Consider the following 27,457-nt stretch of genomic DNA (forward strand, 5'->3'; position numbering starts at 1 on the left):
CACAGCCCCAAGCGTCTGCTTCATTCTAAGACGTGATCCAGGTCCCTAAGAATGCTTCCCTGTGCCAACCACCATGCAACAAGGCAATGGGAAGAAATATGATATAGATCAGAAACTCGGATTCATACAATGGAATGAAATGAAATGGAATGAACATATTGGTAAAGAGGTTAGTTCTCCAATCATATATGAAAACACTAAGTTCTTCTCTGTACCTAATAGCAGAGCTTCATATATGAGACACACAGATCTGAAAGGTGGTATAGATATATGCACAGTTATGTTGGAGATTTCTATACTCTTCCCTCTGTAATTGATAGGACAGCTAGGGAGAAATGCAGCTGGATATAGAGACCTAAACAAAACGGTTGGCAAAACTGACAGGTAGGAACACACTACAGATAACAGAACAAAAAATTTTCTTAACTGTACAAGGAGCCTTGACCCAATAGTCCACAATGTGCACCATAAAACAGATCTTAGCAGATTTTAAAGGAATTAAATCATATTCATTAATTTTAAGTTCATAACAATATTAAAATAGAAATCATAACAGAAACATTTTTGGAAAATCCCCAAATAGCTGAAAGTTAAGTTACAGTACTTCAGAGTAACTCCTAGGTCAAAGGGAATGTGTAAGGAAATAAAATTTAGTTTGAACTGAATGAAAATAAAAATGCAACATATCAAGCTTCTTAAGCTTCAGGTAAAGAAGTGCTTAGAGGAAACATAATGGCACTAAACTGTCATGTAAAAAAGGACAATTTAAAATTAAAAAAAAAAACTGAGCCTTTAATTTAATAAACAAGTGAGAGAAGAACAAATTAAACTCAGAAAAAGTAAACAATAAAGGCAAAAGCATAGGCAAATAAAACTCAAAACAAATCAATATGTAAAACCAGTGAAACAAAGATTTATTTCTTAATACAAGGTCCAGCATGGAAAATATAGTCAATGGTATTGTTGTAGCCCTGTGTGGTAATAGGTAGGTGGATGGTAGCTACGTATTTGTTGAATACAGCATGATGTATAGAGTTGTTGAATCACTGTGCTGTATACCTGAAACTAATGTAACATTGGGTGTCAACTGTGCTAAAAAAAAAATCCAGTTATTTGAAAGAACCAATACAATGTATGAACTCCTACCAATATTAACCAAAAAGAAAGGTAAAGACACACATTTCAAATATCAGGAAGAAAAGAAGTGCTATCACTACTGACCCAACAGACATTCAAAGAATAAGAAGTGAATAGTAAAACAACTCTATATCCATAAATACTAAAGTAATTCTATGTCTGTAAGTTTCATGAAATGGAACTTAATGGTTCATACAATATTTGAAAATAACTCAAAGAAGGTTTTTCAAAAGGGAGAAATGTACCATATCTGTGGCACGGGAAACACAATATTATTAACTGGTGACTTATCTCCAATTTGATCTAGAGGATTAATAGATTCCTATTTAAATTCTTACAATTTGTGCATGTGTGTGTCTGTATGTGCATTTCAACAACATGTTCTAAAATATAATCAGGAAGGCAAATAAACTATAATAACCAAATAATTCTGTAAAGAAAAATAAATATAAATAAATATTTAGGACCCACACTATCCTTCCACAGTTCTTAATGTAAAGCAACCATTTTTAAGACTGTGGTCTTAATAAGCCCAGAAACCTACCCATGCAAATATGGTGAAACTTTATGAAAAAGGTACACAGAGAGTGTAACAAAGATCCTATTTTGACAACTAGAATAGAATAATCAAACATCTATAGGCAATGAGCTAATATAAATAAAACAAATATTATTGGCTTATATCTCACACCTGTGCAAAACTTAACTCATAAATGATCATAGACACATGCAGAATATAGCTATAAAAACTCTACATGAAATTATAAGAGATAGTTTTATGATCTTGAGTTTGACAATAAATTATCACACTAAAGGCATTATCCATAGAGAAAAAAAATGTAAGCTAGATTTATTAAACCAGGAGATTTACTGCTTAAAAGAAATTGCTACGATTGAAAAAGAAAAGCCACAGAATGAGAGGAGATATTCCAATGATATGCCAATTCCATATCTTCTCAAAGACATTATACAGAAAAGTTTTAATCCCTTAAGTTCCAATAGGAAAGTAAACAACACAATAATAAATACAGGATCAGAACAATTTACCAAAAACAATATTTATGTGGAATATAAGTATGTTAAATGATTCTCAGCATCATCTGTCATCAGAGAAATGCAAATTTAAACCATAATAAGATGCCATAGACATTTATTAAGATGGCATAAACAAAAGAAAATAAAGCAAATGACAACGACAACAAAACACTGACAATATCAAATGTTTATGAGAAGGCAAAGCAGAATAAACTCTCGTTCATTTCTGATTCCAGTGAAAAATGTCACTGTCAATTTAGAAAATGATTTGGCAATTGCTTATATATACACTTACCAGAGGGCTCAGTAATACCATCACTAAAGTGAACAAAAGTTCACCTGGTGTAAAACCATCACAAGTGAACCAAAAACCAGAGGTACACCAAAACCTATATGAAAATAGTTATAGTAGTCGTGATCAAAAACTGGAAACAGCCTAAGATCTCCTTCAACAACTGAACACATAAATAAACTGTGGTTCACCCAGGCAATGCAACATCACTTGCCAATAAAAAGGAACATACGGTTGATTTTTTTATTCATTCACATGGATAGATTGTGAATGCATTTTAAGGGGTGCCTGGGTGACTCAGTCTATTAAGCATCTGACTTCGGCTCAAATCATGATCTCGCTTTTCCTGGATTCAAGCCCCACATTGGGCTCTGTGCTGACAGCTCAGAGCCTGGAGACTGATATGGATTCCGTGTCTCCCTCTCGTTGCCCTTTCTTCACTTGTTCTCTCTCTCTCTCTAAACCTCTCTCTCTCTCTCTTAAAAATAAATAGATAACTTAAAAAAATAAATAAATGTATTTTGATAAGTGAGAGAGCAAGACTCAAATGCTGTTTACTGTGTGACTCCTTTTATCTCACATTCTGAAAAGGTAAAACCATCAACAACAGACGCAAAGATCAGTTGTCACCCAGGGTTGGGGCACTGGAAGGAGGCTGACCACAAGGAAGGGGGTCACATAAGGAAATTTTAGTACTGATGGAACCATTTTTTATACCATGGAGGAGGATACACGACTGTACTTTTCAAACCCATAGAACTGTATATCGAAAGGTGCAGAAAATGAATTCAGAAAATGTTTTTAAGTTTATTTATTTTGAGAGAGAAGGGGGGAAGGAGAGAGAGAGTACGTGAACAGGGGTGGGGCAGAGAAAGAGGGAGAGAGAGAATCCCAAGCAGGCACCGCACGGTCAGCACAGAGCCCCACGTGGGGCTCAAACTCATGAACTGTGAGATCATGACCTGAGTCGAAACCAAGAGGCAGTTGCTTAATCAACTGAGCCACCCAGATGTCCCATGCACGCAGAAAAATTTTAAAAATGAGCGTGCTGTGGAATCCCAGAATGTGATGTGAACTGTGACAAAAGGAATGCACTCTTTTGCAAATGTATGACTTAGGAAAAGTGTGTGCTGATTGTATTCTGTAAGGCTAACAACAACAACAACAACAACAAAGTACATGAACTCTCTGCTTAATTGATAGCTTTGTTTCTCTCTTGGGGATACGGATTAACGATTTTGGAAATGCTTTGCCTGTATGCTAGAATTGAACAAACAAGCAAATAGATTACAGAGAAAAAAAAAACAAAACAAAACAGGTTTCTTACCACATACAAAGAAGTTGTAAATGATCCTGGGGGAGGTTAGAATAAATACTGTGGTACTGGATTGGAGTTAGACACCAGTATACGCTCCGGTTTATATTGTACATACAGGTAGGGAAATAAATATACATGAGTGTCCACATGGGTTATGATACACACATATATTTCACGGCTCTCTCTGCTCAGGTAAACTAGAGACAAGGATACCACCGGTAACAATGAGTAACGCCTAGTGCGCAGATTTGGTTCTTAAACACTATTCAGCTTAAAAGGAACCTGATTCATTGGAGAAATGGTTGGCTGTAGAGACGGAGCATGGAAAAATAGGAGTCTGATGCATCCAGAAACTAAAGAATTAAAAAAAAAAAAAAAGTTGGGGGAACATGTGAAAGGGACACAGAAGTCAGGCTAAAAATGGCCAAAATGGAAAAATTGAAGTCATAATATAAATAATGATAAACTTATGATCAAAATAAGAAAATAAGTACCAGGGAGTTCATACTGACCTAAATAAATGGTAGCGCAAACGAATAAATGAATGGGGAGAAAAGTCCAATTTACAGGCATAGAAGAAACGAGAGATACCGAAAATCGCCATGAGAACGTCAGTGTAATAACTGCCGGAGGCAAAATGCACTCATGAATGCGATAACCAGGGCGGTCGGAAACCTTTTGGAGAAAACTGTTGTTCGAGTGGAATCAAAATATCCCCTTGAATTATTTATGAATGAACGGGTTGCTTTTAAGCTATGTCCGTAAATTGTTTGTCAACCCTCCCTCTGGGAGGTGGAGTTTAATTCTCTCCCCCTGAGTGGGGAAGGAACTTAGTATCTCACTTCTAACACGTAGCTTCTGGCAAAAGAAAACCAATCGTTTTTCAGCCGAGAAGCTTGGCACACACCGCCTTCACCGAGCGGGTCAATGCTCGTATCACCAGCCATGACTCATACTGATCTATGCCCCCTATTTGGTACACTGAGAAGGGTGTCTCACACTTGTGGAACTCTTTCCAAATCCCTACTCCCAGTTAAAACTTCAGACGAATCCTGATTGAGGAATCTTGTAAGAAATAGCCGAGTGTTGAGCGTGGAGTGTAAAGAGTAACTCCAATGGCATCATGGATTGGATTTTGACCCCAAAAGGAACATTAGCAGGAAAACCTAGGAAGTTGGGGTAAACGCGTTAACAGTATTGTGCTACTGTTAATTTTGTGGTGTTTATACATCTACCATCATTATATAACACTAGGGAAAGTGAGGGACAATCAGTATTGTCTTTCCAACTTTTCAGGATCTAAAATTATTTTTGGGGGGGGGCTCCTGGGTGGCTCCGTGGGTTAAGCATCAGAGCCTGGAGCCTGCTTCGGATTCTGTGTCTCCTTCTCTCTCTCTCAACCCCTCCCCCACTCATGCTCGGTCTGTTTCTGCCCCTCCCCCATACACACACACACACACACACACACACACACACACACATATATATACATACACGTATATATGTATATATATACACACACGTATATATGTATATATATACATACACATATATATGTATATATATATATATACACACACACATACATATGTGTATATATACATATATGTGAATAAAATAAAATTATTTTTTAAGTTTATTTATTTTGAGAGAAAGAGAAGGAATGAGCAGGGGAGGAGGAAGAGAGAGAATACCAAGCAAGCTCTGCACTGTCAGTTCAGAGCTGGATTCAGGGCTTGATCCCATGAACCATAAGATCATGACCTGAGCGGAAGTTAGACATTTAACCAGCTGAGCCCCCCAGGCATCCCCTAAAATTATTTTAATTTGTATGTTTAAAATACCAGGGAGATAATTCTGTTGAACTACTTTTATAGTCTGTATTGTATTGTCAGTCTTACATATACAGATAACCATTTGTTTCTTTTTAACTGACAACTCATTTTTTTTCATCTTCACGATTTAATTTTCTTTTTGAAGTTATAATTAATATCCTTCAAAACTCAAAGCTATAAAGAGTAATATCAGACAAATCTTATGTCTCGTTCTCTTGTACCTTGTTTCTACCCATCCTCTTGATGTAAAGATTTTTATTAATTTACAGTTGATCCTTGAAGTACTACTGAAAAAAAAATACTATTTGCTTTTCTGGTGTTTATTTTGGTATTTAGAAATCTAATTTCACAGACTCATGTTTAATTTTATCCTGAAATCCTTATATTATAAAACAAAAGTTTCCTTTGACCGTCTCCTGATGGAAAAGGCCTCTTCTGTTATATTTCTCAGAATGGGTTAATAAATAGAATATTCCACAATTTTTTCCATGTTTGAAATTGTTTTTCTATAACCTGGATGATTTCAATCAATTTTCCTGAATATGATGCGTATGTTTAATTAACTTCCTTTCTTATTCATCTTTTCCCCCAATTTCTTCTTGTCTCTCTAATAGGCTCATCATAATGTGGCAAAGGGCAGAGCAATCACTTTCTCCCTGAAAATTATTGAACTGATTGTCTGCATTTCATTTTTGTTGTACTGAATCATGTACTATGGGATGGAGCTGTTACGTTATTACATGAAAGCATTAAGTTATGCAAGAGTTGTTATAGATGACTATCGTGAGGGTAGGCATTGTATCATGTGTCCGCCACTCTGCCTCATATGTTTGTTTCTTTTCCTTCTTCACCTCCATTTCTTCACATTCTTACTTTAAAAATATAGAAATATGCCTTTTGTGTCATTCTCAGTTTTACTTCCTACACTCCAGGGTTAGAAATTTATGTCACATGGCTTTTTTATGAATTATCATGCTCAGAATATGTTGTTTGATTAATCAGAGTTGCGTGTCTGATGAATATTTACCATGGGAGTCAAGCAAATGGACAATGACTCAGTTAATTCTTCAACAAATTACTAATTAAAAAAAAAAAAAAAACAATGTGGTGGTGAAATCATTCACTTTGCTTTTTCTGTAGCATATGGATATCTTCCACAGACACCCAGTATACAGCATCTTACATTTCATTGGTAGCTGTCAAAAATGCCTAGATAATCCCTTAGTTGATGCATATTTATTCATCCAGTCCATGACAACTTTATTTTGATCTCTTAATATGTTCTAGACCCAAGAGGTACAGCAGTGAACAAGAAGAAGAAGAAGAAGAAGAAGAAGAAGAAGAAGAAGAAGGAGAAGAAGAAGAAGAAAAGAAGAAGGAGAAGGAGAAGAAGGAGAAGAAGAAGAAAAAAGAACTATTACTCTATGTAGAGAAACGGCACATCTCAAGAATGGAGTCAGGTGAAGTTAGCATTGAGAAGAGATCATTTTAGAGGCACAGACTATGTATTAAGTTCCAATGCAGACTCTTATACACAAAAAAGTGCGGATGAGAAATCTCAGAAGGAAAGGACTGGGCTTCTGCAATCTGAATGTGTAAGGAAAGTAAATGCCATATATTATCATACCTTAAGAAGGGGTGTGGACACCATGAAGAATCTTTACATGCACTGATGCACTGATTGGACAATAAACAAATATCTAAGTACACACTCTTACATTTTTATTGCTAAACCAATGTACTTTACGTGGGTCCACTGGATCTAATCATATATATATATATATATATATATATATATATATACACACACACACATATATAATATTATAATACATATACATATATATTCATAAAATTATGTGAATTGTAACAAGTTGCTAGAAAGTTATAAATACAGTGGGGAGAGGTCTCATGTACCCTTGACCCAATCTCCCCCAAAGGTTACATCTTGTATAAGTACAGTACAACTTCAAGTCCAGGAATTTCACTTTGGTATATTGTGTACACTTAATTCTATAGTTTTATTACATCTGTATATTCATGTAATCCCCCACCATACTTTGTAAAGATGCAGAACTATTTTATCACCAGAAATGTCTCCCTCATGCTATCTCTTTTTTCTTTAAGTTTATTTATTTATTTTGAAAGAGAGAGAGCAAGCACGAGTGGGGGAGGGTCAGAGAGAGAGGGTGAGAGAGAGAATCCCAAGCAGGCTCCACACTATCAACAAGGAGCCTGATGTGGGACTTGAACTCACAAACCATGAGATCGTGACCCGAGGCAAAACGAAGAGCTGGATGTTCAACTGACTGAGACACCCAGGCATCCCAACCTGTCTCTTTATTGTTATATGCACACCCCTCCCCAAACTATCCCATAGCTTCTGACAACCACTAATCTGTTTTCCATACTTATAATTTTGTTTTATTGGGGCTGTTATACAAAGTGAATCATGCAGTGTGTGACCATTTTGAGACTGGCTTTTTTCACTATTCACAATGTCCTTCTATGTTGATGGGTGCATTGGTAGTTCAGTCCATTTTACTTCTAGTTAGAATTCCATAGTATGGATGTACCATAATTGTTTAAGCATTCACTTATTGCTTCTAGCTTTGGCTCTTCCAAATAACCCTGCTATGAACATCCATGTATAGGTTTTTGTGTGGACATATGGATTCATTTCTCTGAGATAACTGCTCAGGAGTACAATTGTTAGATCATATGTGAAGCATACATTTAATTTTTTTAAAGAAACCACCAAACTTTTTCCAGAGTGGTTGTAATATTTCACATTTCCACCAGCAATGTATAAGAAATCCAGTGTCTCTGTACCCTTGCCAGCATTTTGTATAAACTGTTTTTAGTTTTAGCTGTTGTAATAGGTGTGCGGTGATATCTCATGGTATTAGATTTCCAGTTTTCCAATGGAGAGTGATGTTAAGCGATTATCAGTGTTCATTAATCATCTGTACATCATCCTAATGAAATGTCTCTTCATTTTCCCCCATTTTCTAGTTGGATTGTTTAAGTTTGAAATTTTGATAAAGCTAGATGAATATCCATTTTTTTTCTTTAATGGATTGTGTTTTTAATGTCATGTCTAAGAATGCTTCGCCAAACCTTGGGTTCACAATATTTTTCCTCTTTTTTTTTCTAAAAGAGTTATATATTTACATTTTTACCTTTAAATCTGAAATCCATTTTTGTATGAATTTGGGGACTTAGGTCAAGGTTTAATTTTTGCCTAAAGATAGACATGGTTCAAGCATAATTTGTTGAAATGACTTTTCACCTTTGTCAAAGTCTGTTGGCCATACTTGGGTGGAGTTATTTCTGAATTATCTATTCTACTCAATTAGATGTGTCTATCTAATTATGCATACTACACATGCTTGACTACTGAAACTATACAGTCTTGAAATTGTTTAGAGTTATCCCATGTTATTCAATTTTTTTTTAAGAATGTTGGCTTTACCAGTTCCTTTGACTTTGTATAGAAATTCTACACTGTTCTATACACACACACATACACACATACACACACAGACACACACACAATCTTGCTCAGGTGTTAATAAGAATTGCATTAAACCTGTAGTATATCAATTTGCAGAAAATTGACATCTTTACTATGTTGAATCCTTCAATCCATGGTATGTCATCACTTATTAGATCTATTTTGAAGCATGATACGTCCCATCATTTAGACTTTATTTCCTTCACCAACATCTTATCATTTTCAGCATACAAGTACCATACATGATTTGTTGGATTTAAACTTCTTATCCTCCTTCTCCTTCTCCTTCTTCTTCTTTCCCTTATTCCCCTTCTTCTTCTTCTTCTTCTTCTTCTTCTTCTTCTTCTTGAATGGATGCAAGTGGTATTGCATTTTTATTTATCTTATTATTATTTTTTTGTTTTTTTGTTAGTTATAAAATGTAGCATCCAGTTGGTGGTTAGTAGTCACACCAGTCCATATTAGTAGCTTTGAAGTGTGCACATGCTTAAATAAAGGTGATAAGTACCAATCAAATTCTAACACTGATCTAAATAAATGTGGTTTTAGATATAATTCAATCCAAAAGGCTAATCAAAAGATACTGCCATCATCAATAGTTAAACCAAAGGCATAATTTTCCAAATCACTTTTAGTTAAATGGAATAAATTCTAGCTTTTTAAAGTTTAAATCTACATAAAACTGAAAACAATCTAACAATTTTTCTACCTGAGATAAAAACGAATTTCTTTTTTTCTATCTATACATAATTCTTGGCATTGAGGTAAATCAGAATTTACATGATGTGCTTTGTCAAACTTTTCCAAAAAACTGTAAGCCCTGTTCAGAGAGAAATTCTCATGTTACACATACATATTTACATAATTTTTCTTCAAAGACTAATGACAAATGTGTGAGGTTAATAGGCACGTAATAGGACCAGGATACCACTAATAATGTGGGGAAAAAAAGCCATTCATTTACGCAACATGAAATGCGATCACAGAACCTATGTACACACATGAATCACCAAAAATTCAGAAACTCAGCTCACTTTGAGAAAATTCATTCTATTATTTGGAGCAGAGGTTGCCAAGTTGTGATGTATAACCAAAACATTGTGCATAAAAGCTCCAAGGCCAAGTATTAGCTTAAATTGGCAATAACTGCAACTTATGTTAAAAACTAAACCCAACTAAATGTTTACTGTGACCATGCAACTCTGCTTTGTGGCCTGCAGGCTTTACTGGGGAACGACCTCTTCTCTCTTGTCTCCCCTCTTTGGGCTCCTCTTGCCCCTAGCTTCTTTTTTGACGTCTTTGGCAATGCTTCCAAATCTTGAAAGCGAAAATAAACCCCAAACAAACAAACAAACAAAACAAGTAAACAACAACAAAAAACCTGCTAAAGAAAATGTGGAGGGTGAAAAATAATACTATATATGATGTGCAAAAACCAAACTAAAGGTAGGAACTGAGGAAAAAAAATACTGGAAGGAAGGCTGAGCAGTAGTCTACCCTCAAGGGAAAAGAGAACATAAAAAATCGGGGGTCTGTACCCCTAGTCCTTCCTGCACATCATCTCCTGATTAGAAGACTGTGGGACGGAACATCAAACTCTGGAAAGGTAATGAGTTTGAAGGAGGAGCTGAAGAAGTGAATAACTGATAACAAAGTACAGCAGCACCTTTAGCTGTCCATGAGTTTCTTTTCTCAGGCTTCGCCAAGGTCAATATGAACATTGTTGATGTCAGCCTTCTCTGTGATCCCATGTATTTGTGGATCTGGAGCCTCAATCTCATTGCCCGTGTTCAGGGCCATGTTTTTTAGATTCCCTAGGATACTTGCCACTTGAGTCAGGTTCTCTTCCATTTCCTCTTCTCTGGCCTCATTATTAGTGCTGCATTTAATGTATCCACTGCTGGCTGTTGCAGTGGTTGCTTGTTGAGGCTGACTGTCCCTTGGCCTAGCTGCTTAGATACTACATTACTAGCAGATTTGTCTCTGCCATCCCCCCATGTTACTCTGTAGGTTACTTGGACTCAAAGTTCTTTGTCCAAGCAGTTCCAGCCACTCTACTCCTGCCCCAGCAGCTGGGACACCCCCAGACTCGACCAGGGGCTATGTCCTCCTAGCACCTGCATGTGCTCTGGTATTGCTTTTTTAAGTTTGGGTTCCATACGTTCATTGCTAGTATATAGAAATACAATTAATATTTGTAAATTTATCTTCTATCCTGGGGTTTTGCTGGACCCCATTATTAATACTTGATGGTTTTTTAAAAAATAAATTCCTTAGGGATTCTTGTATAGACCAGTTTCCCATGTTAGGTCACCACGGAGACCATCCTGGCTAGGAAGCAGAGAGACTTCGCATCACCGCTCCCAGCGTGGCCTCCGTGGATACCATGGAGAAAGTAGCATTGTTCCCGCGAAGCATTAGTGAAAATTTTGACTCTTCACTAGCTCTCCCCTGACACCTCTGTGACCACACAGGATAGGAGTGAAGTGTAGGACCCTCACCATGGTATCCCCTTCTCTGAACAGAGGGGCGGGTGCCTAACTACTCATTGGTGGTGAGTGTGCTGAGTCCTTAGGAGGCCTTCTCTGACCTTGCCCTGACCACGAGTTTGGGGAGCCTTGTTGCATCCTGCTAAGTGTACACTTTCGGGTCTCTACTTAGTTTTAGCTGGTGGAATTGAGAGTGGGACTTCACTTTTTTTCTGTGGTGTTTGAAACAGAGTGGTTATTTCCAATAGTTTCTATCCTGCTAGGCTGCTTCCTTCTTAGCCCTTTGGATAAAACAAAAACAAAAACAAAAACTGTCTTTTATTTTGTTCATTTTTATTTATTTTTGCTTGTATCTGTGCCCGCTGATGTATCCAGGTTGCTGGCATCTCCAGTATTTAGTCTGAGACATGTGAGACAAAAAGAACACCCGTTACTACCATGCCATTCCTCAGTGACCAATGTCCTTAGCCAGGCTGTAAACTTTTCCTCACCATGTAGAGTTTGTAAATATCTGTGTAAATATCTGAGATGTCTATCTGTCTATTGAGAAATAAGGAGAAATACAGGAAATAAGGAGAAATAAGGAAAAACATGCCTAATGCATCTCACCAGAAGTAGAAGTCTCTGTAATGTATTTTTAATCAAACTATTTACACAGACAGAGATCCCAGAAAAATATTTGCCTGGAGCCCTGAACAAAATGAGGGATGGGCCAGTCCAGAACTGTGTAACACGGCCATACCCAGTAGCCAGATGGGCTGGAAGAAGCCGTATTTTTAGCAGAGCATAATGCCACCCCAATTAGAACTGGGGCTCTCTTAGTACGTACAAAGAGAAAATGGGATTTTAATAGGCAACCTGCTGTGTCTGCCACATATTCCTATTGCTTAACAACTTATTTTAAAATAATAAGTGCTGTGGGAAGCCCCAGTGAGCTTTCAGTTGAAATTAAAAAATAAATTTATATTTGTGAGTAAATATGCATGATTCAAAACGGGTTAATGACATGTTATAATGTGGAGGAAGCCAAACCAAAACGTTGGAAACATTCAAAAGACCAAATCTATATTTCGTACAGCAACCAGAATGCCAAAGATGATCCCAGTCCCAGAGTCCAGAGGATGTGCTCTGTGCAAGGTTAACTGGCCTGACGAGCCTCAGAAATCCCTACTTCGTTCAGGTTCAGGAGAGTCACAAAAGAAGCAGATAATGTCATTCGGGGCTTAGCGAACTATGGGGGAAAAAGGAAAGAATGTTAGAAATGTCAGAAAGTTGGAGAGCACTTGATAATATATTTGGCTTGTATGTAGGCCAATGAATATTTGTGCAGCCCTAAGAAAGTTCTGGAAATTCATAAGAATTGTGGAAGCCTGATGACAATAAATAGAAAGATTTATTGACTGACTGATCTTTAGAAGGACCTCCTCAACTAAATGGTACTAACAGTCAAATACGCTGCTTAAAAAAAAAAAAAAACATTTATTGAATTTACTTTTATATTACATTTTACATCGAAATCCTCTTGTCAATAATATTTTCCTATATTATACTTTCAATTCCTAAATTTGTTATAAAATTCTAAATAGAAAATATTTTAAAAGATTTATAACCAAAAAGCAGATTTCCCTTTCATTTATGTACCCTGGCAACTCATATCTTTCCTCAAGGATATTATATGTGTTACAAATGTGTATTTCATTTTACTCAAATGGCATAATCGGTAAAATCGTTTGTATCTCTATCACTTCAAAAAATAATGATATATCCTGAAGGTTTTCTCTTACCCTGACAATGAGAAGGCCTCATTTTTTACACAAATTTAAGATAAACTTGATGTAGACAGTGGAAGAAAACATCATAGGAAAATTGCATTTCCTCTCTACCTTTACAATTAGTTGCTTGTGTTATCATATTCATGGTTTTACAACTGTTGTGTTATAATTCAACAAGCTGGTTATAATGTGGTTTCATACTGTTTTTCCACTAGACTATTTTCTCATCCACTTCCTTGGGAGTTGGTACAGTGCTTTCATGGTGGTCCATTTCCCTGTCATCTGACACAAAACCTAGACTACAACAAGGACATTAATTGCCATGTATAGAACACCATGCACGAGAAACATGGTTATATGCTTTGTAAACGTTATTGTATGTAAGTTGCTGAATAAATCTAACAGAAAGGTATAGTTATCATCCTGTTTTTAAAGCTGATGAAAATAAGGTTTACATATGTCAGATTTTTTTTTTTTTGTACAAATAATGAGTGTTTGCATCAGGTACCTCTTTTCTTCAAAAGTTAATCCTAAACCCTGATCTGTCTGGAATTAGACTGTATGCACTCCATGCCTCACTTAAAAAACAAATTAATAGAATGTGGAAGGGCCAGAATCAGTTCTTATCAAATCATGAACATACCATTTAAACATGGCCTTATTTATCATGTGCACTTTTTAGTAAAGGTAATTTATTTATTTTTATTTTTTTTTAACGTTTATTTATTTTTGAGACAGAGAGAGACAGAGCGTGAACGGGGGAGGGGCAGAGAGAGAGGGAGACACAGAATCGGAAGCAGGCTCCAGGCTCTGAGCCATCAGCCCAGAGACCTACGCGGGGTCGAACTCACGGACAGTGAGATCGTGACGTGAGCTGAAGTCGGACACTTAACCGACTGAGCCACCCAGGCACCCTTTTAGTAAAGGTAATTTAAACCACTACATAGGTGTTAAATATTATAATAGTAAAATTTACCCAGAAAGTTCAAGTAGAAAGTTTTTTCTATAGATTCACATAGTATCCAGTTTATCTGAGCTCTAATATTTCCCCACACAATATATTTTAATTTAAATCTCACGGTTTACATTAAATTTATGTAAAGATTATATATTTAGTTTACTGCATAAATCCAAAGTCTTGTATGGAATCAAACTGGCATGGGCGTGAGTCCATAGTTTTTCATTTTGTTGCAAGCTTCCTTATCACTACCAGGAAAATGCACAGAATCATGTTCCTTTCAGCCAAGTATACCCTCTTTTGCCATCTCTCCTGCTAAAACTCTGGACAAGATGCAACAAATGAACTACTTGAGGATCCTTCAAAGTAAGTTGTAGGGAAGACCAAAAGCTCAGAGAACCAACCTGGATGTGGGTAAGGTCTTCATTTTTTGTTTCTTTGTTTCTTTTATAGCTTTACCTTGAGAAAAACTCAAGTCGTGAACCTATGTGAGCTGTAGTTACCACTGAAATCCCATCTTCCTAGACACAGGAATCTAGCCAAATGAGACTGCTTATTCCAAAGGGGCAGGGAGGCATCCGTGTTTGTTCTCTCTCTCCTCTTGTGGCATTTCCAGTGGCGAGACTCAGCCAGAGAGCACTATGACTCAGGTGCCACATGTCTGAGTAAATATAAAACAGTATTGTTTCCCCAGGTCCTTAAACATGTACATGAATATTAACAGCAAAATTGTCACCTTGTCAGTAGGGTTCATATTATATGTAGATGTAATATATATGCCAACTATAAAATAAAGGAGAGCAGGGATGGTGAAGAGTCTTAAATATTTTAAAGACAGGCTCAATAAAGTGATTAAACATTGAACCAAGGAGGCTATAATAGACAAGGCTTATGCATATTACAATCCCGAGAGAGACCACTAAGATCATAACACAAAGGAAATAGCCAAAAAATAGCATATAAATTAAAAAAATTAAAACTTATTCCTATAAAGAAAGAGGGAATAGAGGGACAAAAAGCATAATAAAATGATAGATCTAAATACAATTATATACACAACTGAATTTATGTAAATTATCAAAACAGCATTCTAAAGACAGATATCTGGTTGGATAAAGAGTAAAAACAATTCAACTGTATGCTGTATAAAACCTCAATTATAATATAAAGACATACAAAGGTTAGGAGTAAAAGAATTGTAAAAATATATACCATCCACACAATAATCAAAAGAAATTTAGAATGACTTTATTAATATGAGGCACAGTAGCTTCAGAACAATGAATATTACCCAGGGTAACAAAAGACATTACACAATAATGAAAGAATCATTTGTCCAATGAGTGTTACCATTCCCAAATGTATAACAGAACCCTAAAATAAGTGAAAGAAAAACTGATAGAACTAAAATTAAAAATAAACAGTTCTACAATATAGATGAATGCTTTGATACATTTTTCCATTAGCAATAGAACAAGTAGACAGAAAATTAGTAAAGGTGTAGAAGATCTAAATAACAGTCAACCACATATACTAAATTGATATATATATATATCAATTTAAGATGATAGATGACAATGACAAAAATAAAAAATAATTATTTTCTAATGTGCATGGGAAATGCACCAAGGTAGATTATATTCTGCACCATAAAACAAACACTAATAAATTTTAAAGACTAGAAACTATACAAATTCTTTTATCATACCATAAATACATTAATATAAAAATCAATAACAAATGATATCTGCTATATCCTAGAATGGGAATTAATCAAGTCACGTCTAAATCACTACAAGTTAAAAGGGAGGTCACAAGAGAAATTATAAAGCTTTTTACAATGAATAAAAAATGGGGGCGCCTGGGTGGCTCAGTCGGTTAAGCGTCCGACTTCGGCTCAGGTCATGATCTCGTGGTCTGTGAGTTCAAGCCCTGCGTCGGGCTCTGTGCTGACTGCTCAGAGCCTGGAACCTGGTTCAGATTCTGTGTCTCCCTCTCTCTCTGACCCTCCCCTGTTCATGCTCTGTCTCTCTCTGTCTCAAAAATAAATACACGTTAAAAAAAAATGAAAAAAAATGAAAATTTCATATATCAAAACCAAAGAACATAACAAGAGATCAAAGGGAAATTGATAGCATTAAATGCTTAACTTAGAAAAGAAAAATGAGGTTAAATCAATGATCTAAGCTCTCACTTTAAGAAACTAAGAAACAGACAACAACAACAACAAAACTAAATACAAAGAACACAGAAAAAATATTAAATTAATAGAAAGCAATGAAGTTAAAAGAAAAATAGAGAAAATCAATGAAAATGGGGATAAACTAATTTTTTTAGTTTTATTATATGACACACAATTTAAATCCATTGTTCTTCCAACTATTATCGGTTGAAAAATGTAAAATATTTTTAAAAGCTAGACTTACCCATGGTTAATATTTTGCTCATTTTGCTCAGTCTCTCATCTCTTTCTTCCACACACATACACACGCGCGCACACACACACACACACACGCGCACAAATATACACATACACACCATTCATTCATTCTTCTTTGCTGAACCACTGGAAGTAAGTTGCAAGCATCAGGATGCTTAAAAATGAAACACATCACTATATGTCTACTGAGTATAAGGATATTCCTCTACATAACTGTAGTAACATCATGACACTAAAAATTAATTTTTACACAAAATATTTATCTGTGTTTAGATTTATGTATGTATGTATTGTGTATATATGCATGTATTTATATTTTAGAGAGAGAGAGAGAGAGAGAGAGAAAGAGAGAAAGTGTGTGCCGGGTAAGGGCAGAGGGAGGGGGGAGAGAGAATCTTAAGTAAGCTCCATGCCCAGAAGAGAGATCCACACAGGGCTGGATCCCACAATTGTGAGATTATGACCTGAGCTGAAATCAAGAGTTAGACCCCTAACAGACTTAGCCACCCGGGCACCTGGATAGATTTTCACATTTATATAAAATCTTATATATGTATAACCCATATTCAAATATCTCTAATCTCTAATCCTGTCCTTTATAACTAATTTAAGTTCAAAATCTAACCAAGCTCTCTGCCCCATATGGTTAATAAGGTTGAGACTAACAGGAAATTTAAAGCTGATTTTTCAGAGACCTGTTCTCCCTACCCAGGTATTATTTCTCTTCAGACTCCATTAAAAACTCCACTAGCCATCTCCCCAGAGGGCTAGACCTACACAAAAGGAGATCACTAATATGGTTCCAGTATATAAACAAGCAAGGCCCTACATTCCTAACCCAAGATAACCCTAATACCGCATCCAGTTTATAGGGATTCTTGGAGCATATGCATGACCCTCTTCCTTGTCCTACAAATGACCTCCTGATGTCAGGGGAGAAGTCAGCCTCATTTTGATGTTGAGTCTCCACCCCAAAGCAAACATGGGATATATGCTACATATATGTTTGCTCTGTGTACATGCTCCCATCTTTTCTCATGAATAGTCATAAGCTGCTCCACCTTTTTCTTCAATATGTGTTTAATGCCCCCCTTATGATCATACAAACTTGTAAACTCATTTGAGTGAGGCATATTTGAGGTCTGCCCTCCAAGGTCCTCCTTTGGCTGCCTCTTGAATACATCCTTTTCTTGCTGCATTCTTCTTGTCTCAGTGGTTGGCTTTGCTCCACATTGGGCATACAAACTTGGGTTTAGTTATAACTGTATGAATGCATCATCGTTTATATGGTGTCCTTTACATAGCTATTTAGCTTGTTTCCAATATGTTGGATATTTTTTATCCAACATGGGTATATATTCATGGTAAATTCCAAAAAGTGGATATGCTAAGCCAAAAGAGCCTTTGTAAGTGAAGTATTGTTAGATTTTGGTCAAATTCCACTCAAGTGTATTGTATCTCTTTGGACGGCCACCAGCAATGCAGAAGAGTGTTTCTTCATGGATTTGCCAAAAGAATGTGTGGTCAAAGGTTTCATTGGTGAGAAAGGGTCTCAAATTATAGTTTTAGTTTATAATTTTCTTATTATCAATAAAGTTCAGTAATGTTTCATATTTTTAAGATTCACTGGCTATTAGTTTTTAAGAAACTCTTCATGCATTTTGCCCATTTTTCTAATTTTTTTTCTGTTGGTTAATAATTTATTGTATTTAAAACATTATCTTTTTTATATAATATAACTGTAACAAATATTTATTTCTGACTTTTCTTTGGTCTTTGATTTTACTTAAACGTGTTCTTTATGTAGTGCATTCAAAATCTAATTAAACTTATCAATTTTTACTTTCCTTGCCCTTGTATTTTGAGTTGTAGGTAAAGACTTTTCTATACCCAAATAATGAAATAATTAATTTATCTTTTATTGTTTGTGTTGCATCATTTTTTTTCTACATTTGTATCTTTTACATTTGAACTTTGTTATGATGTATGATGCAAGTTATGGATCCAATTTTACCTTTCTCTAAATGACTATCCAAATATTCTAACACCATGTATTAAAAGTCCAATCTTTCCTCCAGTGCTTTGAAATGCGATATTTTGTCTTATGAGAAATTTGTAATGTTTTGCATCTAATTCTAGATTTTTTATTCTGCTCACCATTCTCTTTCTCTATGTGCACTACCAGGGTTTTAATGGTGGAGATTCCTTAATATGTTTATTGGCTGATTGGGTAGGTCTATTGTACTTTCAGGGGTTTTGTAGATGTTGTTAAAACTTGATTCCTCTGAATGAATTGTAGAACATTTTGTCTCTAGAAACAAACAAACATAAAAAGCTCTCATTAAAAGCATATTTTATTTTAATTTAGAGAGAAATAGCATTTAGGTAATATATGCTCATCCTATTCAAGATTAAAATAATGCCTTTCCACTTTTTGAGTCTCCTTGTGTGTCTTTCAGTAAAGAATGTTTTCAAGTTTTCCTCATACAAATTTAGCATACTTCTTGTTCAATTTATTCTAAAATGCATTCATATTTTTCTTTTGATGTAGCTATCTTAAATGACATTTAATGTTTAATTATGTTCTTAACTGATGGTATATATGAATCATATTGATTCTTGTTAGTTAATTTTATGTTGTTATCCAACTGAATTGTCTCCTCATTGATATCTTTGCAAATAGAAATCATTTTATTTATCCTTTCCACATTTTAATGACTCTAATTGTTTTCTATGGTTTAATTGTCTGATACTTCCAAGATAAAATTAAATAGTAATGGCAATGTGTGCATCCTTATCATTTTCTTAATTTGATGGGCTTTGGGGATTCCACATTGGTTAAGATAAATGCTGAATCGGGGCGCCTGGGTGGCTCAGTCGGTTAAGCGCCTGACTTCAGCTCAGGTCATGATCTCGCGGTCCGCGAGTTCGAGCCCCGCATCAGGCTCTGGGCTGATGGCTCAGAGCCTGGAGCCTGCTTCCAATTCTGTGTCTCCTTCTCTCTCTGCCCCTCCCCCATTCATGCTGTGTCTCTCTCTGTCTCAAAAATAAATAAACGTTAAAAAAATTTTTTAAAAATAAAAAAAAAGATAAATGCTGAATCTTTTTAATGACTGCTTAGTATTCCATGATATGGAGATATAACATAATTTAATAATCATATCTTTATGGAATCTTAAGAAATTTTTATCATTAGATATAGTAGAAACTGTTGAAAGGAAATATCTACTCATAAGCCATTGCACATTTTATGAATATATATGTGGAAGATATAGCTGAATTGCTGGATCAAGCAGTGTCTTCTAAATTTGGACAGAGGATGGGGTAGCTGGGTGGCTCAGTTGGTTAAGCATCTGACTCTTGGTTTCAGTTCAGGTTCTCACGGTTTCATGGGTTCGAGCCCCATGTTGGGCTCTGCACTGACGGTGAGGAGCATGCTTGGGATTCTCTCTCTCTCCCTCTATCTCTGCCCCTCCCCTCCTCATGCTGTCTCCTTCTCTCTCACAATAAATAAACTTACATAAATAGATAGATAGATGAAAATTATTTGTTTAAAAAAGATAGATGATAGATAGATAGATAGATAAAAGTCATTTGTTTAAAAAAAATTTGGACAGAGTTTTCAAAATTTTCCTCAATATAATTTACATTATTCAAGCACTGTGTGTGATTCCCTGTTTTGTCATCTTTGCCTACATGTTGTATTATCCAATGTTTTTATCTTTGACTAAGTGATAGGCAAAAAAAATATGGTATTTTGTTGTATTTTCAATTTTAATGTAATAGGAAATGTGCAAATAATATGTACAGTTGACCATAAAAAGAATTGACATGGATCTAATACCATCAAAGCATAGTCAATATCCCTCATTAAAAAAAGGGGAAATGCTTATTTATTTGAGGAAGCACTATATTTATTCAATACTTTTTGCGCTTCGCAAAACATTATCAGTTTTAAACATTTTTTAAATTTTTTGTGGTGATTTTGTGATGCATTTTTTTATGGCTGGTTGTTATGGCATCAGGGTAACTGCCTTCTACATCCCAAATTTATTAAAAATAAATAAATAATTCAAATCTATCCACCTAGGATATTTATGATTTATAAACATTTCTTTTTCTGTCTATAGGGTCCAATAATTTAAACCATGGGATAATGATCTGTTCAGAAAGAAAGTAATAGGTAACCAATGTATAACTCACTGGGTGCCATAGACTCTTCTAAGATCTCTCATCTAAACACTCATTCCAATAAGCTCTGTCATTATCCTTGTTTCACAGATGAGGAAAGTTGGGCACAGAGTGGTTCATAATGTGTCCGTGTTCATACACTCAGTAGGATGGTGTTGGGATGCAAACCCAGTTATTCCAAGCTTTTGTAACATCTCTGAGCTTTTTAGTACAGGATAATCACTGGAAGATTTCCCTTATAAATTTGCTAATTTTTTTTCCATGAAGATGTGCTACTTATTTTGGAAATTTGTGTTATATGGACTTTACTTGTTATTGGTTGCTGCAGGGTCATCTTACAGAACTTTTCTTACACTGCTTGAACACTACCTCATTTAGAGGCTCTCCAAACATCTTATCACGGCTGATGTTACCAAGTACTATGCCTGTCCCTGAGCTTAAAAGGGTTTGGTGTTTGGTTTAGTGCTATGCTGTCATGGCACTGATAATTTTTTTTATATGTTTGTTTATTTTTGAGAGCCAGAGAGACAGAGCGTGAGCAGGGGAGTGACAGAGAGAGAGGGAGACACAGAATCCGAAGCAGGCTCCAGGCTCTGAGCTGTCAGCCCAGAGCCCGACGCGGGGCTCGAACTCACAGACTGCGAGATTGTGACCTGAGCTGAAGCCGGACGCTTAACCGACTGAGTCACCCAAGCGCCCCTGCTTTGCTATTTTAAATCAAATCCAAAAAGTGTAAATAGTGCCCTTGCAGTGACAAAATCATAAGTGAGAATTCAAGCCAGAGTGCTTTATCCCAGAAGCCTTTCTCTTTCCCCTTTACCATGATGTTGTCCTAAGAATAAAGACCTTATAAAATTTTAGTAATTGGCTTTTGGGAAACAGAACCAAATCAAAATAATATATAAAATAGAGTAATGATTTTGGGTCACATGACAGACTGAGTAAACATAGATGACCTTCCACCCCACCACACCAAAATCCTGAGTACATTAAAAACACACAAATGATTACACTGTTGAGCTTGAAAGATAAACAGGCACAATCTTCCTATACTAGAGAATATAATAACTAACAGCTATGGATGTAAGTGATACCTGACATTACCCAGGCTCAAGATGTTTACAGACTACATGTTGAGCCCAGGGAGGGAGACTGGGGTCCTAATGCTCGGACAGGAGTCCCAGGTGGACTATTTGACATGAGGAAGCTATACCTCAGGTGCCTTCTCAGAACCTGGAGCTTCAAATGATATTCAGTCCTCAGAGAATACAAAATTCTCAACTCAAAGGTAGGGAAATGGTGAGGAATCTTGAGAATGTTCTAGAGCTTCGTGTAGAAAAACAAGATGCTACCACCAATCAGAAACTGAAACCCTGAGCAGCACTTCATTAAGTTTTATAATCCAAACTTACAATGATTTTATTATGCATGAATCCCCAGGTCTCCAAATTAAATGGAAACTGATCCTCAATTATCACAATCTCTGGACCCTGGAGTTGGAATAAACTTAAAGTTGTTTTATATTAAATTGTTTATTTTCCAGACTTTGCAAGACTCTGAGGAGTTACGAGATCCTAGTGAATAAAAGGAAAATCATAAATATAAATGAAATTCTATTTGGGAGAGTTAGTGGGTACAATACACAGCAGAATTAATGCCCTGAGAATGAGAAGTAATGAAATCATCTGGAGGATGCTACAGAATCACTGTTGCAATGATTAAATAGGTAAAAGAAAAAAAATAGTATTCATAATGAAGGAATAGGATGATGTGTAAAAGAAAAGTTGAACGGGAGGTGAATCAACTAGAATAATTACAAAATGAAAGTTTAGCAGCTGAATACGTAAAGATATTATAAGTGATCTAACAGCTTTTCATACTCAAATAATTTAAGAATGGACTAATAGATTTAAATAAATTATTGCAGATAGTTAGAAAATGTAATTTATGAAAAAAGGGAGTTAAGAGACGTGAAGGACGGAAGCAATAGGGCCAGGAAAACTAGGGTTCCAGAGGAGCGATCAAAAGAGTAAACCAAATAAATGTAATATGTAAAGAGCTAAAGCTAGAGATACTCAATAATTTAAGAGAGAGATACATATTTAGGTTAAAGATGTACATCTCATCCCCAGCAGAATCAATAAAACCAAATGTATACCTAAACACACCTCACTGAAACTGCAGAGCATCGCAGACAAAGGTAAAATACTTACATGAAACTACCAGGTTATGCTTTCTAGTCTGACATGGAAAGAGCTTAGAAGTCATCAGTCCCATAAGCCAAAACAAGAACGAAGGTGGAAAACACTAAAAATCAACAACTCTTAGATTTTTCAGAGAATTGAAGTCACAGGACAAACCATCACCTCGAAATCTAGAGACCGACAGGTGCAACAGAGAATCCCAGCTTACGGGGGGTGGGGGTGGGGGGAAGAACCCGCCGCTGGAGCAGTGTAGAGACATCTTAAGGGTACTGACTACTTTGCTAGAGATTAAGGATGCACTAATGAAAGAGACTAAGACTTCTGGGGGTTCGGCCTTAAGAGGACCCTCTCTCACTCTAATAAGTTTTACCCCCAGCAGCCCTACTAGGTTCTCAGGGTGAGGATCAAAGAAAAATTCCCACCAGAATTTGAAATACACTGAGAGCACTCTGTTCTCCTTAACAAAGGTCTGCCTTCGAAGAAAACTATTTTATCAGAGCCTGATTGACCTGGAAGAACAGATATACCCAACCCTAGCCACTTCTAGCCTTCTTTTCTCACCTCAGGAGGGGAGGAAGCTCTTTTGAAGGTCACAGCCCCATAGTCCCAGGCTTACAAAAAGATTTATACTTAATCATAACACTAGAGCATGCTTCTTTCTCTTCCTTCAGTATCTTACCACTACATCAACAGGATTCCTGTATAATAACAAGAAATGACAGCTGAAAGAATTGTAAATCTCAGACCTTATTTAACAGAGTCTCTGGGAATGTCTAAAGAAAACAGAGGAGACACACAAAAAAGTGCATTAGAGGTAATTTAAACCTGGGACAGAACACCTCTAGCAAACAATAAACACTGTCAGGTTCCTAGCCAGATAAACATAAAACCTCGCACTGAAGATTGACTTATCTCAGTATCTTTTATTTGATATATAATTCCTAACTTTCAAAAATATTATAAAGCAGACAAAATGCAAATGAAAATGCAATGTATATATATATTTTTTTCAAAAGGCTAGAAGATAGGTCATTTATCTCTATCTCTATCATCTATCGCCTTTTGTAAAGAAGTGTTTGAAGAAACAGAACAATTAGAGCCAAATATGGTAGAGTTTTGGAATTATCATGTCAGGAATTGAAAATAATTATAATTAACATGCTGTAATAGAAAAAGTGGACAAAAAAGCAAGAATAGGTGGGTAATGGAAGCAGATGAGCAATAGAATCTCTAAGAAAGGATCAAAATGAAATTTTAAAAAAAATCATAACAGAAATAAGTAATGTCTTCCATGGCTTATCATTATAATGGAGGAAAAAGGAGGTAGAATTAAGGAGCTTAAAAACATATTAAGAGAAATTTCTCAAGCTGAAAGGCAAATGTAAAGAAATAGGAAAAGATATTCAGGAAAGATGGGGCAATTACAGAAGGTATAAGAGACCTGTAATGGGATTCAAGGAAAGAGAGGAGCAGGGGAATTATTTGAAAGAAAAATGGCTGAGAATTTTCTAAGTTGATGTCAGAACCAAACCCCATCTGAGAAGTTCAGAGAACACAAAGCAGGATAAATAAATAAATAAAATAAATAACAACTATACTTTGGTTTAACATTTCAAACTGGAGAAACCCAAGGACACAGGGGAAAACCTAGAGAGAAGTCAGAGAAATTAAAACCCCTTGCCTAGGAACAACGATAAGAAGTACATCAGAGTTTATTTTAAAAAATGCACAAGCAGAGTGAGATCAGCATCTTGGTGGCTTGAGTTATTCTTTTTTTTCTCCCATTTGATTTACAATTAATCAGATATCCATAACTGATAAAAAGTGTCTCTGCACAGCACACCGGGACACCTAGAAGATCCATCCAGCAGCAGTTGGAAACCTCATTCTCTCAAAAAGAATCTGAGTTCTTTGAAAATATAAACAAAATGGGACAATTATTAGTTAGACTAATAGAGAAGAAAAAGAGGGAAGACTCAAATCAAAAAATTAAAAGTGAGAACGGAGACATTACAACTCATAGTACAGAAATACATAGAATTATGAGACTACTACAATTATGTGCCAAGAAGTTATGTAACCTAACAGCAATGGATGCATTTCTAGAAACACACAACCTACCAAGACTAAATCAGGAAGAAATAGAAAATATTATCAGACCAGTAACAAGTAAAGAGATTGAATCAGTAATCAGAAAATTCCTAACACAGGAAACTCCAGGGCCAGAGAGTTTCACTGGAGAACTCTATCAAATAATAAAGAATTAACACCGATCCTTCTCACAGTCTTCTAAAGTATCAAAAAGGAGGGAACACTCTTAAACTCATTCACTGAAACCACATTACCTCGCTGCCAAGATTAGAGAAGGATACCCCAAGAAAAGAAAACAGTAGACTAATATCTCTGATGAATACAGATACAAAAAAATCTCAGCAGAGTATTAGCAAACCAAGTTCAAGCATGCATTAAAAGGATTATATACCACGGCCAGATGGGTTCATCCCTGGGTTGTGAAGATGATTCAACATGTCTGCATTAATAAATGTAATGCATCACATCAATAAAATGAAAGATAAAAAAAATTAACATAACCATCTGAGGAGAAAAAGAAAAAAAATTGGGGAAATGCATCCTTTCATGATTAAAATCCCTTAACGGATTGGGTATAGAAGGAGCCTACCCCAACATAATGAAGGCTATATATGACAAAACCACAGCTAACACTATACTCGATGGCGAAAAATGTTTTCTCTATAATCAGGAACGTGATAGGATCCTTACTGTCACCCCTCCTACTCAATGTAGTAGTGGCAGTCCCAGCTACTGCAATTAGGCAAGACAAAGAAATAAAAGGCATCCAAACTGCAAAAGAAGTAAAATTGTCACCACTTGCTTATAATTGGATCCTATATAGAGAAAATCCCAATGAATTGGTCAAAAAAAAAAAAAAACCACAAGAAACAAACAAACAAAACAAAAAAACAAAACAAAACAAAACAAAAAAACAAAAATGGTTGGGATTAATCAACATTTTTAGTGAAATGTCAGGACATACACAAAAGTAGAGAAATACATGTGGAACAAGAAAATTGGACCCCTGTCTCACACTGCTCACAAAATTTAACTTGGAATAGATAGAAGACTTAAATGTAAGAGCTGACAAACAAAACAAAACACGAACTTAGAATTTTGTATCCAACACTTATCCTCATATGCGAAAGAAACATAAAGATATCCTGAAAAATTAACAAAAAACAAATTGAGAGAATTTGGTGCCAGGGGAGCTTTTCCCTAAGAAACATTAAAAGAAGTTCTTAGAATCCTGAGAAATTTGTATATACACAAAAAATGGAGGAGCATCAGAGAAGGAATAAAGGTAAAATAAAATCTTATCTTATTTTTCTTATTCTTTATTAATCTAGAAATAAAGTTTGTTCAAATAATAAGAGCAACAATGTGTTTCGTGATTATGGCTTGTGGGTAAGCAAAGGGATTGACAGCAGTGTAATCAAGGATGGAAGAGAGAAATCGGGAATACCATGGCAGAAATCAAGAGTCAGATGCTTAACCCACTGAGCCACCCAGGTGCCTCTAAACAATTTTTTTAAAAATAAGAATAATTTTTATGGCAGGAAAGAATATTAAATTATATTAAATGGTCACGTAAAACTATACATGAGGTAGGGGGTGACTGAGTGGCTCAGGCAGTTAAGCGTCTGACTTCGCTCTGGTCATGATCTCGTGGTTTGTGGGTTCAAGCCCTACGTGGGGCTCTGTGCTGACAGCTCAGAGCTTGTAGCCTGTTCAGATTTTGTGTCTCCTTCTCTTTCTCTATCTCTCCCCCCACTCAAAAATAAACAAACATTAAAAAAACTATAGATGATGTAAAAAATGGAAAATTAAAAAAAAGTAAAAAAATACTTATAAACCTGATAGACATTAATTTAACTATATCAATAGTTACTTGAACGTGCGGACCTAAATACCTGAATTAAAAGACAGAAACAATTAGGGTGCCTCCTGGCTGTATCAGTTAAGTGTCTGACTTTTGCTCAGGTCATGAACTCAGGCTCATGAGTTGGAACACTGTGTCGGGCTCTGTGCTGACAGCTCAGAGTCTAGAACCTGCTTTGGATTCTGTGTCTCCCCCTCTCTCTCTGTCCCTTTCCTGCTCTTGCTCTCTCTCTCTGTCTCTCAAAAATACATAAACAATTTTTTTAAAAATACAGAAACAAAGTGGATACCAAAAATACAAGTTTAACTTTTTCC

The sequence above is a fragment of the Panthera onca genome, chromosome C1 (genome assembly GCF_046562875.1).
Source record: "Panthera onca isolate mPanOnc1 chromosome C1, mPanOnc1 haplotype 2, whole genome shotgun sequence".
Taxonomy (NCBI): Eukaryota; Metazoa; Chordata; class Mammalia; order Carnivora; family Felidae; genus Panthera; species Panthera onca.